The following is a 19,019-nucleotide window of genomic DNA, read 5'->3' as shown; positions in this document are numbered from 1 at the left end:
TTATAACCTGAATTGGATAGAAATGTAGTCATCCTAACAATCAATGATTTAGAAGGTAGTAAACAGCCATCAGTATTGGTAGTCATTGATCTTTCATGAACCTATCCAATCTCCTTTTAAGATGGTAGTACAACTGCTTTTAGTGAATTTCATAGTTTAATCTACAGTTGTGAAAAGTGTTTACTTTGGATCAGTGGTAAAATTTGAACTGGTTTGCTACCAGTTTGCTATGCATGCATGTGTGCTGCGCACCACATGCACAGTTTGCACCAAACGCACGCCAAAAGTATGCGCCAAAGGAGGCTTGGGAAGATAAATAGAACAGCGGGGGGAATCAGCTGTGGTCTGCGATTGTGGGAACCTTTTTAAAAATGTTTTTAAAACATTTTTTTACTACCAGTTCGGGTGAATAGGTAGTAAAAAATGCTTTAAAAAAGTAAAAAAAAAGAGGTTCTGATGATCACAGTTGGGCCGCATGATCTTCGGAACCATTTTTTAATCATTTTAAAGGATTTTTTTTATTACTGGTTCGGGTGAATAGGTAGTAAAAAAATGCTTTAAAAAAGTAAAAAAAAAAAGAGGCTTGAACAATCACAGCTGTGCCATGCAATCATCTGAGCCTTTTTTTTTTTTACTTTTTAAAGCATTTTTTACTACCTATTTGCCTGAACCAGTAGTAAAAAATATTTAAAAAGTAAAAAAAAAAGTTCCGATGATCAGCTGAGTGATGTGCGAATGTCAGAACTTTTTGTTTTTACTTTTTAAAGCATTTTTAACTACCGGTTTCGAAGAACATTTTTTTATGGCGAACCAGTAGCATTTTTTACTACTGATTCAGGTGAACCGGCCCGAACTGGTAGCATTTCACCCCTGCTTCGGATGGTTCCAACCTCCCTGTATTTAGTTTCAGTAGATTCTATTCTAATATTGAGAAAGGTGAAGGAAAAATATTAATTTTATATTATCTATGCCACACATAACTTTTTAGACTTCCCTTTCCTTCCTCTGTACTTTGCTAAAAACAGCAACAACCCAAAATTCCTATTATCTTTTCTTATAACTTTCAGCCTCAGAATTCTACTTAGAATAATATCTCATTATCTTCTCTACTCTATTTCAATTTCTAACAAAGATTCTATTAGCAAATTTAGCTTTCCTAAGTATTGGGTAAGGAGAGCCTGTTTGGTGTAAAGGCTAAGGCACCAGATTAGAAACCAGGAGACCATGTTGGGTGACTTTGTGATGGTCACTCTTTCTATGCCCTAGAAAGCAAGCAATGGCAAATCATTTCCAAAATCTTGGCAACAAAACAGCAGAGACTAGTCCAGGCAGTCTCCATGAGTCAGGATGCCACTGACTAGAAGGCATATGCATACACACACACACACACACACACACACACACACAGAGAGAGAGAGAGAGAGAGAGAGAGAGACGCACACACTCACAAACGCACAATTAGGTATTCTATATTAAAAGAACTTTAAATCAGTGAGAAACAGTACATTAAAACTTCAATAGACTGCCATGGGAGAAACATTGATTTAGGTTCACCTTTAGTCATGGAAAAGAAGCATTAAATGCTCCACCTTGAGCACCTGAATGAAAGATGGGATAGAAATCCAATAAATAAACAAGTTGCCTCATTGCTTCACTACACTATGAGTTGTTAAGCAAACATTTGCCAACACTCTTGGCTGCTATAATCTTGTTCCAAGCTGCTCCTTTTGAGAGTCTAACCACATGCTACTGGCATTCTCCTAACAGAGTACTTTTCAACTAGAAGAAGGTATTTTTCTGTTTGTTTTGTTTTTGCCATCCTGTTGCAAAGCTACTGCTACTCAGCCATCTGTCTCAGGGTAATGAGTTTAAAAGGCAACCAAGCATGTTGCCAAAGGAATGAAATACACCACGATTTGAATGAAGATGTCTTCATTTAGAAGGCTGGTTGTTGTGCAAAGGCAAATTTCTGTAAACTAGCATGAAATTCTTGACAGTTTGAATGGACTGAGGGCTGCTTGTTTGTTTGTTTGTTTTTCCTCATTTCTGAGCCCAGGGGTTCCCCACATCTGCGCCCTAAATCTCTGATTAGTTCTTATTCATTTTCCTGCCCTTTTGGGAAGATATTATGTTTAGTGCAGGGTTTTTATTTACTTCACATGAAAGATGGGATCATGCAAAACAGGTTTGGATATATTTACTGCATGTTTTCTGAACCTGAGACTGTAGCAGTCAGCTCACATGGACTGAGCCTCAATGGCATTGTGGTTTTATAGAAATGTGAGCTGGCTCTGATTAATTTCTTCTAGCTCTCCCCATTGCTTTCCCCACCTGCTTCAACTCTACATTCCTATCTTCACCTTTCTATCTCATACTACAATCTGAATATTAAAGATTGTTTCCATCTCAGCTTTACAGAAGTCTAATTTAAATGAATAACCCATGTATAATCCATACTGCAATTCGTTTTTCCCCCCAAGAGAAAACAGGTTAATTAAAAACTGTGCAAAGCACCATTCCCCCATCCTTATTTTTTGTATTCTTTCTTTCTCCAAAAGAATTAAGTAATAACAAATGTCAGCGCATCCAGCTGGTTCTTAGCTAGGACTTGTTTTTCCACTCGCTCTGCCTCTGGCAATTCTCACACTTTGAAACAGAAATTTAGTTGGTATTTCTTTCCAAAGCAACAATACCCTAGACTCAGCCTTCCATCCTTCCAAGGTTGGTAAAATGAGGACCCAGATTGTTGGGGGGCAATATGCTGACACTTGTTACCTGCTCAGAGAGGGCTGTAAAAGCACTATGGGTCTATATATAAGTCTAAGTGCTGTTACTATTGCTACTGTTAGTTAGTTAATTGATTACCTTTTAGTTTTTTAATATAATCCTAAAGAGTCTGTTAGTCAGTAACAAAAAAACAAAACACGTATAAAATTCAGCAACAGTTGAAGCAAAAATGATATGTTTTATAGTTAAACCAACAATAAAAAATACATAAGTAAAATCAACAAAGACCTTGTTGAGCAAAAGTTGATGTCAGCTGTAATCTGAACAGGGAAGCGGGAGGGTCATCTACGAGCATTTCAAACCATTGTGAGATCATATCAAAAAGTAATTAGCAGAGCTTTCTTTGGTGAGTCCAAAATATGGGTCAGTTGGTTCTAGGGAAGGTATTCTTGTTAGTACTTGCATGCTAACTTGATGCTTCAACAACACCCAAGATCAATACTGACTCTTGATCCCATTTTGCTGACCCAATATGGCAGATGGTTTACGCACTAGCTTTAAGGATAACCTCATGCAGAATTAATTGCAAAAATCCAATTGGGAAATTAATAAGATAGGTAACTGATGTCTGGCTTTCTTAGTCCAGGAAATATTACAGCTAGTGCATGGGGATAGGGAACTCCTCATAGAGTTCCCTATCCTTATAGACTATACTACATATACTTTTTCTAATATCCTTTTAGTAACGATACCTTTTTTCATACCAGGTACACTCAAGACCTAAAATTCCCAATCAAAATGGTCCAAGACTTAGAGAACAAACCATACCATATATGGTATTTTGTATTGAAAGCAATGTTGCTGTTATCAGAAGTGCCATTGTGAGAGCAGGACAATGAACTTAAGGGTACTTCGTGTTTTATCCAGAACTAAATGTATTTCTTAAAGCCAAAGGAGTAAAATGCAGTTCTGCATCAACTCTTGCTTAAAGTAGTGTTTCTCAATGTCAGCCATGCTGACCGGAGAATTCTCAGAGTTCAAATCCATACAAAACAAGATTGCTGAGGTTGAGAAATACTGGATTATAGGCAAAGTTAGAAGTGAGGCCATTGTTTGTTGCTAGTGTGGGATGATGGCTGTAAGACTTTCCCAGATTCCTAAGAGAGTTTTTATGTATACCTTTGCAAACTAAAATGAGTGTATTCCCTATTACTACATAAAACCTTTTGATTAGTGGAACTCAGTAAAATCTACCAATATCTGAGAGTAGATAAAACTTCAGTACTTGTAAATTTCAAATTTTAATGCATAATACTGCTAATAAACCAGTAAATACTGGTAATAAACATTTTGTTAAAGAAGAGGATGAAGGAGAGCTATTTTATTTTATTTATTTATTTAATCATATTTTTATACCGCCCTATCTCCCAAGGGACTCAGGGCGGTTTACAGCCAAGTAAAACATAAATATAAATACAAGTTAAAACCCCAATTTAAAAAACTTATTAAATACGGCCAAATATTAAAACCACAATAAAATAGTAAAACCCCATTAAAACCAAATTTAAAATTCTAGTCCAGTCCTATGTAGATAAATAGATGTGTCTTAAGCTCGCGGCGAAAGGTTCGAAGGTCAGGAAGTTGGCGAAGTCCTGGGGGAAGTTCGTTCCAGAGGGTGGGAGCCCCCATAGAAAAGGCCCTTCCCCTGGGCGTCGCCAGCCGGCACTGCCTGGCTGACGGCACCCTGAGGAGTCCCTCCCTGTGAGAGCGTACGGGTCGGTGGGAGGCAATCGGTGGCAGTAGACGGTCCCGTAAGTATCCCGGCCTATTTTTAAAAAAGAAATATGAAGGGGAGGGGTTTTAGTGTTAAATATTATATCCACGTGCATGAGAAACATATAGGAAATAGAGAAGTCATCTTTCTTTGAGGTAGTAAATAGCCAGTAGTTAAACAGAACCTGCCAACTTTTCATGTGAATTTCCCTTATGGCCTCTCACAGCTTATGGTGCCATTTATTAGCTTTTGTATACATAATAAAATTCATGGCAGAGGAGATCAACACCAACATTTATCCTTCTGTGATATTTTCTAGAATAATATTTATTAAGTGAACACAAGCTGATTCTACACATGCAGCTTGGCAGCAACCGTTTGAAATTATTAAACATGTTTGTCTCGTAGAGAACCAAAATGTACACTCAAACCCAAATTTAAGTGGCTTCAATCTGCGTGTGTAGTTCCTTACATGGGACCAAAGTGCAAGTTTGTCTGAACTGTGAGTCATGTTGGCTAGTCACCTTCTCTCTTCCTGTTGTACAAATAGGTCCTGTTTTTGTTTGGGATTAAGGTATCTGAATGATTCCCCTTTGCCCCTTTGACTTTGCCTGCATATTATTAACAGATGGTCTTTTATGTCTTCCAAGAATATTTCTTTTCAGTTCAGGAGAGGATTATTTCCATGAGAAATAATGGAGAAGCCACTATTCCTAGACAAGCCTGTCATGTTCCTGCTTTGATGGTCTTCTTTCTAAAGGTCTAAAGGTCTACTTTGCTAGGAAGTTGTTTGCCTATTATTGGTGAAACACTGCCATTTTCTAAATTAGCAACTGTCCTTTTAAACTGAATGAATGGTCTGGATTTCTTTTATTCTATTTTATCTTCTGTTTATATTATTTCATACTATTGTTTTAAACTGCCTTGGACCTTTTCGATGGAGATCAGATGTGTTTAGACATAATACATTAAATTAGGGAAAAAAAATCTATGGGAGTTCTTATGCTTTGAAGAAATAATTTTTTTCCAAGACTTGAAGTATTCTCAAGGATCTGGTCAAATAGAGAAATTGGCATCTTGGTACTCTCTTTCCACGATGTAAATTATATTTTCATTGGGGGGAAAAAAGCAGGAAATTACCTCCTTTTGTTTGTCAGTTTGTCAGTTACACAAACAGTCATATGTGCAAAACGTTGATTAAATAAGGATCCTATGTCTCGAAAGTTACAAAACTGGATCATAAACTGTGATCCCCTCAAACAGTCCACCTGAGGGGAGATCAAGCAATTTAAGATATTCGGTCTTCTGTTTTTCCACATGTTCCTCTTATAAACCCCAATGAAGCTAGACACATTTCTATGGGGCAAGCCTGACTGAGCACAGTCAGCAAGACATTCTCCTACAGAAATATGGGTAAATCCCACTATTGGAAAATCCCACCATGCATTCCTTTTGTATTCCACTGAATTCGATAGGGTTTATCGTCACATCAAAGGCGAATAGGTTTTGGTTGTAATACTGAAATCTCTAGAAGAAAAAATAGCAGAATTCACAGATGGCTTGGTTCATCACCTCCTAGCTGAAGACAGGATTTTGGAGTTGAAGAAGAGAAAGCATCATCCAATCCTAAAGCCTTTTTCCTTCCAGATTTTTCACCTAGCTCTTCATCTGACGTGGAAATTCTGGAAAATGGGATACAGTATATAGCAGATTTCAGGAATGAGACAGAATCCTTAGAATCCTGAGCCTGTTTTCCACCAGAGGCACTTAGATAATTAGAATATTTTTTTCTGATTTTATTTCAGCAACTTTAATAAAAGTCATTCTTCTTTCCATTCGGCCAGTCTGTTAACAGTGGGACTTGTCACAGCATTCTAATCAACTGATAGAGTTCTTCTTCTTCTTCTTTTTTTGTTTTTCAATATTGTACCATTCCTTGACAAGTACTGTAGAGAAGATGCTGTTATCATACAATTTCCATAGTCAACCTCTAGTTGTAGAACAGAGATCTTCAAACTTGGCAACTTTAAGAGTTGTGGACTTCAACTCCCAGAAGTCCACAAGTCTTAAAGCTGCCAAGTTTGAAGACCTCTGCTGTAGAATGTTTTGTAGGGATTGGTTTTCATTGCACATCAAACTGATCCCAATGATGTTCAGAAACAGATTTAGCAAAACAAATACCTGAGTGTTGTTTTTTTTAAAAAAGAGGAAATATAACTAAGAGAATCAAGAATCATGACATTTCCCCCGCGTGATTAGTATCTTCTATATTGAGAGCAAAGGACGCTAAGAAGAGCAAAGGAAGATAAATTAGTCAAATTGGTAGTAAGGTTCATATCAAGTAAAGAATGGTGTCACTGATTCTGAACAATCCATGTCCTACTCCCTCCCCTATGATTATATCTGAACGCTGCTTTGGGGTGGAGCTATCCACCCTTGGATCATATCTGATGTTTTGTTTTTCTAGTCTATCTGAAAATTAAGCTATTGTGTTTTTGTTCTCTAAGCAGACAGGTTATAATTTATCTTTGTTCCTACAGTTTTTACGACTGCAATAAATGCCTTGAATTTGCTTCTGAAGTTGGTGTGTTTGTCTAATGTGACAGTACAGAACATGAACTGTAAGTCCTTTCAGCCTGTTGAACCACTTTTCTCTTGCTCCTGACTGTAATTTCACCTTGACCTGATTTGGGCAGTTGCTTTCCAAACTTAGAATTGGAGTACTTTATTATCATAATCAATAATCTATAAAAATCATTTTAAAATGGAATTGAGGATACATTTTAAATGTAGCAGAACCGAACATGGCCACATTATTGGTAATGCCTGCATTGGAATGAGAAAATAGGAGTTTTAAGTAATTGTTTCTTTGTTTTGGATTGTTTGCAGAAGAGGGACGGGGGGAGGGGAATATCACTACAGAAATTACAATGCAGCAATACATGGGTATTCCCTTCCACATATCTTCTGAATTACAAGATCTTGTTTGGATAAGGGGCAGTTGGAAATAATTTCCCATAAAGGATGCTGATGGCAACCCTATAGGCCATGCCTGAAATAAACCCTTAACCAGGAAAGGTGAGAGATGTTATATAACATTCAATGTCCTCTTGAAATTCAGGTTCTTCTATTCCGGGATGTCCTACTAGTTTCCTGTTGGTTCTGATATATATTCTGGCCTTTTAATAACTCAAGGAAAGAAAGAACTCGGCTGGAAGTCCTGAAGTTGCTAGCCTGAACTGTATTGCTTCAGATAAGTCTTCTGCCAATACAAAACATATAAGGGAAAGAATCAAATTTTTAGCTAGTAATCCATCCTCAGCCTCCAAGTCTTGATTTCTAGATGTCTTAAATTGGAGAGGGGCATTGGCTACACATGGGGTGGCAATATTAGTTCTTAAATTTTAATTTAGGTACTGTATAACTTTAGTGATGTTATAATGTTACAGTTGCAATTCCTTGATTGAAATCAGAAGACTAGTTTGTTCAGTTGGATGTTACATATCTATAACAACATTTACCCAACAGCATGTAAAATGATATTTTGTAATGTATTTCTTACATTATAGAAGAATTCGCAGAAAACAGATGATTCCCTCTTCAAAAAGGATTTCATACAGGAAACTTATCATAATTACATAAGATAATATTAATCAGCAGATTAATATTAGTCAGTGGGCTAGCTTGTCTCCAGAGGTTTTGAATAGCCAATCACTGGAGCTTTTAAAGAAGAGATTGGACAGCCATTTGTGTATCATATAGACCAGTGATGGCAAATCTACGGCACGCGTGCCAGAAGCAGCACACAGAACCATCTCTCCGAGCCCACCAACCGTCGCCTGTTGCTCTTCCCAGTTCCTGCATGCACATGCGCCCCAGCCAGTTGGTCTTTGAGTGTGTGGGAGCACTGGAAGCTGAGCTTTTGGTTTCTGGCATGTGCATGCGCCGGGGTTTCTGCTTTTCTGGTTTCCAGCACTTCCGCGTGTGTGTGCCAGGGAGCTGCTCTTCCAGTTTCCAGTGCTTTCCTGCACACACACTCCCATTTTGGCACTTGGTGCTGAAAAGGTTTGCCAACACTGATTTAGCGTCTTCTGCCTAAAGAAATGTAGATCTTTTGGAGTTTATAGGAACATCACAAAACAAAGCATGGCCTAATCATACAAGGAAATGAATTAAATAATTTTATCAAAGGACAATGAAAGATAAGATCTTATAATAGACAAGTTAGTTTAGGAAGTTGTTATTTTTCATACCTGAAGAGACCTCTTGAAGTCACAACAATGAATATTTATTTATTTATTGATCAAATTTATATACCGCCCTATCTCCCGAAGGAATATAATGAACTTCAGTGAATAACATTTTACTTATAACTTCATTACAAATAAATGTATGTGTACATGCAGCTTAGTTGAATTCAGATTACTGACCAGCTACAATCTATTATTCTGTTCATAAACTTCATAAATTCCAATCTTACTCAAATTGGAATGTTAGAATTGAAGAAAATCTTGGAGATTATTCCATTCAATTTGCTGCTTATTAGGGATCGATCTTAAATAATGCAAATACATTCATTCTGGTAGATTTCTGCTTAGCTTTAGATTTAAATACATTATAAAAAGAGAATTTATCACTTCTATGGTGTCACTTTCGAGGTAAACCAGCACAATTTTTTTCCTCTAACAATTAGTAGAATTTCCTAAAATGTTCACACACTGTATCTTCCTTCCTAAGGGCCGTGGTGGCTCAGGCTGTAAGATAGCCTGTTATTAAAACACAGCAGCCTGCAATTACTGCAGGTTCGAATCCCACCAGGCCCAAGGTTGACTCAGCCTTCCATCCTTTATAAGGTGGGTAAAATGAGGACCTAGATTGTTGGGGGGGCAATAAGTTGACTTTGTAAATATACAAATAGAATGAGACTATTGCCTTACACACTGTAAGCCGCCCTGAGTCTTCGGAGAAGAGCGGGATATAAATGTAAATAATAAAAAAAATCTGTTTGAAGGTCTTCTGGTCCGATTCTGAAATATACTTAAGACTATTGAAAGTACTGGGCTGCATAAAAATATGTACAAATTTAATCTGCCATTTTGTTCCCATAGTGATTAAATAGATATCTAAAAGTCTACAAGCAGAATGTACAAGCAGAGTCGTGGTGGCATAGTGGTTAGAATGCAGTATTGCAGGCTAATTGTGCTGACTGGCAGCAGTTTGATCCTGACCCTGACCAGCTTAAGGTTGACTCAGCCTTCCATACTTCTGAGGTTGATAAAATGAACATCCAGATTGTTGGAGTCAATATGCTGATTCTGTAAACTGCTTAGAGCAGGGGTCTGCCACCCAGTCGTATGACTTCCCAGTCATGCCTACCCAGGTTTTAAGGCTTCTCGTGTTTTCTGTGGGTAATGGGTCTCCCTCCCTCCCTCTCTCTCTCTCTCTCCCCCTTTCTCTCTCTCATTTCTTTCTCCTCATTGATTGAAAAGGATGCTTTTCAATCAATGTTGCTGCCTGAACAGCTCAGCTGGAGGAGTAAAGAAGGTCAGGGCAGAGGGAAAAGGGGGCTGGCCCCACCAAACCTCGCATGCCCACCCCAGGGATCAGCCGAAGCATCCTCCCCAAAGACGCTTGCCCGGCAGCTGGTCAACCTGCCACACATTTGCTGCACTTTGGCCAAGCCTGATCGCTTGCTTGAGGAGGGTATCCCCACTTGGGTGCGCCCTCCCGGTCTTGCAACAGGTGGCCAGGGGGTCACATGAGGAGAAGGAGGAGGGTCATCTTCGGGGAAGCTGCTGCCGTGGCTCATGCTTGCTCCTCAGCTGTGGGCCTGTCCCCCTTTCTATTGTACCCTCCTTCCCATTCCCACCCTGCCAGCCCTCATGTTAGTGAGGTTGGCGTCAGCCATGGCTGGGTTGGGTCAGTGTCTCGGGGCAGAGAGCAAGTCGTGCAACCTGGTGTGCAGGGAACCGCAGGAGAGGGGTCAAAAAGCCACATGTGGTTCTGGAGCCATGAGTTGCTGACACCCAGTTTAGAGAGAACTGTAAAGCACTATATACAAATCTAAGTGCTATTGCTTTTGCTATTGCATGACAGGCCTCATGTTCCCCAGCAACTTAATAACTTGTACTAGAAGAATTTACTTATATCTTGATTAGCAACCATTGACAACTCTACTCTCTGTGAAAGCCATTTACATTATGCCTATTGCTTCATTCCTTGAAGCAAATTCCATAGTTATTTGAGGGAGAATAGTTTTTTTTTAAAATTTGAATTTATATCCCGCCCTTCTCCGAAGACTCAGGGCAGCTTACAGTGTGTTAAGCAATAGTCTTCATCCATTTGTATATTATATACAAAGTCAACTTTAATTGCCCCCAACAATCTGGGTCCTCATTTTACTTACCTTATAAAGGATGGAAGGCTGAGTCGACCTTGGGCCTGGTGGGACTTGAACTTGCAGTAATTGCAAGCAGCTGTGTTAATAACAGACAGACTTAGTCTGCTAGCCACCAGAGGCCCATTTATTTATTTATTTATTTATTAAATTTTTATACCGCCCTTCTCCCGAAGGACTCAGGGCGGTGTACAGCCAGAATAAAAACAAAGATGTATACAATTTAAAACAACATTTAAAAAGAGCAAATTTTAAAGGCTGATTATTAAAATTTAAATTAAAAAGTTAAAAATATTAAAAAACCCAATTAAAATACATCACTAATTATGCCAGTCCCGCTTTAATGAATAAATATGTTTTGAGCTCACGACGGAAGGTCCGAAGATCAGGCACTTGACGCAGGCCGGGGGGAAGTTCGTTCCAGAGCGTCACTGCCCCCACAGAGAAGGCCCTACTCCTGGGGGCCGCCAGCCGACACTGTTTGGCGGACGGCACCCTGAGGAGACCCTCTCTGTGCTCTGTGACATATTTCCTTTTCCATCTTATTCCAATGGTGCTTTTTCAAAAGGCAACTGGATTTGTCTTTTTTCTTGAAGACATTTTGCTTCTCAGCCAACCTCTTCAAGGAAAAAAACAAAGTCCAGTTGCTTTTTGAAAAAGTACCTTTGGGACAACCATGACCTGAATGATTAAGAATCTCCATAGACATGTTTCCATCTTACACAGCTCATACTGAACCTTGTTGAGCAACCTTGGATTCTAGTATTATGAGAATAGGAGAAAAATATCCATCATATCTTCTCAACCTTTTTTTTTAAATAGAATGAAAATTTTCCTTCAAGTACGGTAGATTTTCATTCCCTTGAACATTTTTGGCAGCCCCTTGTTTATTTCAACTACACAAAATCATTTTGCAATACATTAATTAGAGCTGACCTTAATATTCCAGATGATATTTATCAAGGCTTCACAGTACTGGCAGTTTTATTTTTCTAATGGTTCCAGTGTGGATTTTGCCTTTTTTCAGAACAGCTACACATGACTGTATCTGCATGACATGCTTAGTCATCGTTAATTGAATAATGGTTTTCTAATTATCTCAATTTTCTTGCTTGTATGACAGATTCAAACATAAACTAACTACATGGACATAGTTCACCTAAAAGAGCAAGCTAAATATGTTTGTTTCTTCTTTAATCACTAAAAGGAATTTGAAGTTGTTAGCAATCTTAGCCGTTATACCTAAATCTAAGTCATCTGTGAATGAACCAAACAGCATGTAGCACATTATATGTTTAAGAATCCATCATTTTAATCTACATCTAAATAAAAATAAGAATATGTTAAACTCATGTGATTTCTGAGGAACTAACCTTTGCTGCAGCTCATAAAACATGTGTTAAATGGCTCTCAAGTTTCACAAATGATATTGATTCTAAAAAAAATCTGATCCCCAATGTGCATTTTTCACAATGGTTATCAAAGTCATTCTCCCAAGTTTTCCTCCAAAATACTTAGCAAGTTTATTACACATATTCCGTATTTCCCCAAAAATAGGTCCTACCCTGAAAATAAACCCTAGCCTGATTTTGAAGTGTGCACATAATATAAACCCTACCCCAAAAATAAGCCCCAGTGAAGTGGGTGGGCATGGCCAGCACAGTAGGTGACGAGAGTGCATGGACTGACGGTATCTGGCAGCCTGCACAGGTGAGTTGATTATTTGTCCAAGCAGCAGACAGAGATAGAGGCAGGGGGAAGGCAGGTGATCTGGATGTGACACACAGGTTCTGAGAAAGCCGAGTCAGTGGGTCTGAGTGGCAGGGGGCCACAGGAGGCTCATCTTTGTGCGTTGGACCCAGAAGCAGAAGGAGGCAGAGGCATGGGGGGTGGGGGGAAGGTAGGCAATCGATACATGTCGCGCAGGCCCTGGGAAAGCCAAGAGTCAGTGGGCTGGAGTAGGTATGTGGCCATGGGAGGCTCGTCTCCACATCTCAAGCTGAGGAGGAGGGCACCCCGATCACCCTGAAATTGTGTTTCCCTGAAGATAAGCCCTAGTGCTTATTTTGGAGCCCCCCCCCCCGAAAAAAACCCCAGCTCTTATCTTCAAGGAAACACAGTAGACAGATCAATATAATTGTATGTCAATTGTCTCAAATATTGATTATGGTTTCAGATTTGGTTTATTTTTACTTTAAAGAATGTTATATGACATATTTTAAGTATCAAATGTCTGCATATTACCAACATCTAAGATAACATGTGTATGGTGCATGCACACACACACACACTACAAACTAAAAGCTGGTACAAATGTCTTATTTTATAATGTCCAATATATGCCAGTGTTGCTATATGTTATTGGATGGTATAGTTTGCCATAGAGAGCCAGTTTGGTCTACTGGAAAAGAATTGGGGGGGGGGGAGAGAGATTTACCCATATATAATAAATACATTACCATGAGATTCTTTTAGACTTAATGTGCTTAAATGTGTTCTTTCTATCCACAGAAACTTGGAGGATTTTTCTAAGGAGTAGGTGGAGGTATGAATAATATCTTTTTTAAGTGCCAGTGGGACTAGGCTAAATCAACATTAACTATTCTTTAATCTATTTCCTAACACTGCAATACTTTCTTAGAGCCACCAGTTTAATTCAAATCGCCAGGATCAGACAAACAAATGTCCAGCTGATGGAGGAATAAGTAGAAATTATTTTAGAACTATGGATTGCAACTTTTGAAAAAATACCTGACAAAAGTCCTGAAGACTGGAATGTAGTTCTGATATTCCAAGAGAGCAGGGGAAGTCTCCAGAAAACTATCAGACTAGTTAGTTTAATATCTATACTGTCAAGGTACTTCAACAGGCTGTGAGACATATGAGGAAGAATATAAAATACAGAAAAATTACACAATCATCAGAAACTAATATAGATTTTCCAAGAAAAGAGTTGCTGTACATATGAGAAGCATCCAGAACTGCTAATGGACCAGCATCTGAGCATCAGCAAATAGGCTGAGGCAATAATTAACATGGCTAATGAAACCTAGAGGTGTATTAACAAAACCATTCCATCTAGATCACAAAAGATAATAAGCCTCAGTACAATGACATAATTGCATTGCATAATTGCATATACTGGTAGCAGAATTGAAATCATAACACAGGAATTATTTTTTCAGATTAGGTCTGAATTTAATGCTTAATGTTATACTTCTGGCCCAAGTCAGTATGTTTTAAGCCAGGGGTGTCAAACTTGCATTGTCATGGCAGTATCACATGACGTAGCATGACTTTTGCCCCTTCACTAAATCAGGCATGGGAGTTGCCAGTGGGTGATCCATCGGGGCCATGAGTTTGACACCCCTGTTTAAGCTATATCATTATAACTTACTCGTAAGTAGTTGAACCAATATACACTGATTTGCTTTTTTTAAAGTGCATGATAATTGTTAAGTTCTGGAAGTAACGAGGCTGGAGACCAGGGTAGTGACAACAGCTCTTTAATATAGGGTGAACCCAGCAACAGGCTGGGGGAAAAACCTCTCCTTTTATACAGTTCTACTGGCGGCTTCGTCCAATCAGCAACGTGCCGATTTCCCGCCCAAATATTTAAAGGTACATACAAGAATACATAACACTCCTCCCCTCCCAGAAAACACTTTGCCTCTATTTGCATTTTATTTACATGTTATTTTTCGACGTAGTCACGCAAATAACCTGGGCGTCTCCTAGTTCTTTCAGACCTGCGCGGTTCAGTCCTGGGTGGTGTTTTGAGCTGTTCGGAGGGTCTGTTTTCTCCTCCCAGCTCTTTCTCTAGGCCATCGGGCCCTGGATTATTTGCAGATTCTTTTTCTTGGCCATCCGGCCCTGGATTACTTTTGTAATTTTCCCTGTCGTTTCCCTCGGGAACCTGATGGCGTCGCTGGACCTCCGGGACCTCAGCTAAGTCTTGCGCCTCCCCCGGGTCATGGTCAGCTGTGGGTTCAAATAAGGAGGGGTCATAATTTGTTTCCTGTGGTTTAGTTTGTTCAGTTATTCGTCTCCTTATCTGATCTATGTGGCGCCTCCATACTCGGTTGTCTTGTAATTCGACCAAGTATGACTTTGGGCCGGTTGCTTTTATTATTTGCCCTGCGAGCCAACTTGGGCCGTCCCCGTAGTTGCGGGCCCACACTCGGTCGCCTATGCCCAATTCCCTTGTTTTGTCTATTTCCCCCTTGTAACCCTCTGGTGTGTAATGGGGACTCAAACGGTCAAGTGGGCACCGGAGTTTCCGTCCCATCAATAATTCGGCTGGGCTTCTGCCTGTAGCAGTGCTTGGGGTTCTGTGCTGAACGGCCAAAAAGAAGTCTATCTTTGTTTGCCAGTCACCTGGCTTGAGCCTGGACAATGCCTCCTTAGCGCTCCGGACGGAACGCTCTGCAAGGCCATTCGACGCAGGGTGGAAAGGCGCAGAGAGGGCATGTCGGATGCCCTCCTCTGCCAAGTATTCTTCGAACTGGGCTGCCGTGAATTGCGGCCCGTTGTCGGACACCAGAGTGTCAGGCAACCCGTGGGTTGCGAATAAGTGGCGCAGGGCTGCGATTACTGCCTCGGCCGTAGTGGATTTCATGAGTATGATCTCCAACCATTTAGAGAATGCGTCGACAACCACTAGGAAAGTTTGGCCATGGAAAGGGCCAGCAAAATCAATGTGGATTCTTGACCAGGGCCCTTGGGGTTTTCCCATTCCTGACTGGGGCTGTTGGGGTAGGGGTCTGGACTCTTGGCAAGCCTGGCATTTCCCACCCTCTCAGCAATCTCTGAGTCCATGAGTGGCCACCACACATAGCTTCTCGCTAGCCCCTTCATCCGGACGATCCCTGGGTGGCCCTCGTGGAGGAGGTCCAGTACCTTTCCCTTAGTTTATCGGGATTACCACGATCACCCCATAACAGGCACCCCTTGAGCCGAGAGCTCATCCCGTTTTTAACAAATTCCTTAAAGCGTTCGCCCGGCGCAGCGGCCACCCTCTTGTACCCAACCGAGTACAGTCCTTAACATAATGTCGGTATGATGCCGAGCCACTTCCTTAGATGTGACTGGGCCAGAGTCCAAAGAGTCAATAAGCAGGATGGGCGTCCCGGCGTAGGGTCTTGATGGCCCCTGGTAGTGGGCATCTGCTTAACGCGCCTGCATGCCCCACTTCTTTTCCTGGTCGATGCTGCAGCTTGTACGAATAAGCGGCTAAGAAAATAGTCCATCGGGTCAAGCGTGGCGAAAGTGCCACAGGCGTTGGTGATCGCCAGCCAGTATCCCTAGTAGCGGTCTGTGGTCAGTCACGATTTCAAAATCCGCCCAAAAACATATTCGTGGAATTTTTCACCCCTGACACAATGGCTAGTGCTTCTTTATCTAATTGGCTGTAGTTCCTCTCTGGGAGGACATCGTTCTAGAGTAAAAGCTATAGGGGCTTCTGTGCCGTTTGGAAGTCTATGGCTGAGTACAGCCCCACCCCGTAAGGGAGGCATCGCAAACCAGCACTAGGGGCAATGAGTTATGATATTGGATGAGCAGGCTGTCACTTGAGAGCAGGTTTTTTACTGCTTCGAAAGCCCTATTTTCCGACTTTCCCCAAGACCAAACAGTATTTTTTCCTAAAAGCCTATGCAGCGGTTCAGCAACGGTCGCTTTGTTTTTTAAAAAGACCGCGTAAAAATTCACTAGCCCCAGGAATGCCTGTAGCTCTGCTTTGTTTTTGGGCGCTGGAGCCTTTCTAATTGCCTTGACCTTGCTCTCAGTGGGGTGAATTCCTTTCTTGTCTATCCGGTAGCCCAAGAATTCGACGGATTCGACCCCTATCTGGCATTTGTTTACCTTGACTTTTAATCCGGCTGTCCGGAAAATGCCCAGAACCTTTCTCAAACGCTCCCCCAATTCCTCTACGTTTTCCCCTGAAATCAGGACATCATCACCTGGGAGCCCTTGCAGAAGTCGTTCCATTAGGTTTTGGAACAGCCCTGGTGCCACACTCACCCCAAATTGCAATCGGGTGCACTTGAAGGCCCCCCTGTGCGTTACAATCGTTTGGGCTTCGGCTGTGCGGGCGTCTACGGGCAGTTGTTGGTAGGCTTGGGCCAAGTCTAACTTTGCAAAGACTTGCCCTCGCCCCAAAGAGTGCAGCAAGTGTTGCACCACGGGAACCGGGTAAGCGCTTTTCTGTAAGGCTTTGTTAAGCGTCGCCTTGTAGTCAGCGCAAATTCTAATTGACCCGTCTGGTTTTATTGGGGTGACGATTGGCGTCTCCCACTTTGCATGATCGACTGGCACCAAAATCCCCTGATTTATGAGCTTATCTAGCTCCTTGTCAATTTTTGGTTTTAGGGCAAAAGGGACTCTCCTCGCCTTAAGCCTAATGGGAGCTACCTGGGGGTCTAAGTTGAAGGAAATAGGGGTCCCCTTGTACTTGCCCAGGCAGTCCTTGAAGACATCTTCGAACTCGTTAAAGAGAATGTCTTTCAGGTTACAGTCACTTCTGTAGATGCCAGTCACTCCCATGCCCAGGGCACGAAACCAGTCTAGTCCCAACAGACTGGGCAGGGTCCCTTCGACGATCGTGATGGGCAGGGTCTTCTTGTGTGGTCCGTACTCGACTCGGACGGAGGTGGTCCCTCGAACAGGGATGCGATTCCCTTGGTAGTCGTGGACTCGTAGCCGTTGTGCTTGCAGGTGGCGCTTCGCGACTGACGGCAGTGACTTCGCCAAAGTGTCCCAGGACATGATGGTGATCGCTGATCCCGTGTCTACTTCGAGCCGGCACCGTACTCCCTCTATTTTTGGTTTGGTGAAGATCTTCTTCTCCACTTGGGTCGAGGCGCGGCCTATGACCACAGTCGTTTGGTTTGAATCCGCGCCTTTTTTGTTTGAGCCAATCGCGGGTCGCCTTGCCGATTCCGCGCTCTGATTGGCCGATTTGAATTTTCGGCGGGAAGGTTGGGCCGCTCGACAAACTTGAGCTAGGTGCCCTTTCTTCCCGCACCGCCGACATGTCGCGTCCTTAAACTTGCAGCGTTGGCGCTGGTGTTGACCACCGCAGCTTCCGCATTCGTCTCGGTCCCCTTTGTCGCGTTTCTCGGTTCGGCAGACCCCTTCCTCATCTTCACCGTCGGATTCGGTCTGAACCTCCTCCTGGTGCACTGGAGTTGGCTTCGCGCTCGCCTTTGGTGGGACAGGCTTTTGCAGTGTCTCCGCCGCTTGGGTGGACATTTCATGTGCTCTGGCTTCGTCCAGAGCGTTGGCCAGCGTTAGGTTGCTCTTTGCTAGCAGCCGCCGCCGCAAACGGATGTCTCTGACCCCTCGGATGAGTTGCTCGAGGAGCACCTCGTCTAGGTCGCGGTATCCGCAGTCCTTGGACGCTTTCCTTAGGGCGGCCATGTAGTCACCGATGGATTCGCCCTCCATCTGCCTTCGCTCTCCGAATTCAAACCGCCGCACGTATTTGGACGGCGTTGGTGCGAAGTGGTTTTTTAGTAAAGTCTGTAGAGTTGGCCACGACACCGATTGTAACGGCGTTGGCTCTGCCAGGGCTTCCGCGATATCAATGACCTCAGGACCACAGTGGCTTAAGAAATAAGCCCTTTTGCGGTTATCTGGAACTCCTTGCAGTTCGTTGGCTTCTAGAAAGCTTTCGAAACGGGTCATATACGTTCCCCATTTCTCTTTAGCCGGGTCAAACGGTGCGGGCGGAGTGTAACTGGCCATCTCCGCTTTTCTGCCCTGTGTTTGCTGGGTTCGGGTCTATCGTGCTTCAGCTCGGTTCTGGTTCTCCTTAGCCTCGAGATCCCATCCTCGTCGCCAGTGTTAAGTTCTGGAAGTAACGAGGCTGGAGACCAGGGTAGTGACAACAGCTCTTTAATATAGGGTGAACCCAGCAACAGGCTGGGGGAAAAACCTCTCCTTTTATACAGTTCTACTGGCGGCTTCGTCCAATCAGCAACGTGCCGATTTCCCGCCCAAATATTTAAAGGTACATACAAGAATACATAACAATAATTAAAAGCCATGTTTTATTTCATACAAAGCAAAATGAATTGATTCATTAAATAGATTTTGATGTCTAAACCATCAGATATTGAA

The sequence above is a fragment of the Ahaetulla prasina genome, chromosome 1, assembly GCF_028640845.1.
Source record: "Ahaetulla prasina isolate Xishuangbanna chromosome 1, ASM2864084v1, whole genome shotgun sequence".
Lineage (NCBI taxonomy): Eukaryota > Metazoa > Chordata > Lepidosauria > Squamata > Colubridae > Ahaetulla > Ahaetulla prasina.
The sequence above is the reverse complement of the archived record's forward strand: the minus strand, read 5'-3'. Positions refer to the sequence as shown.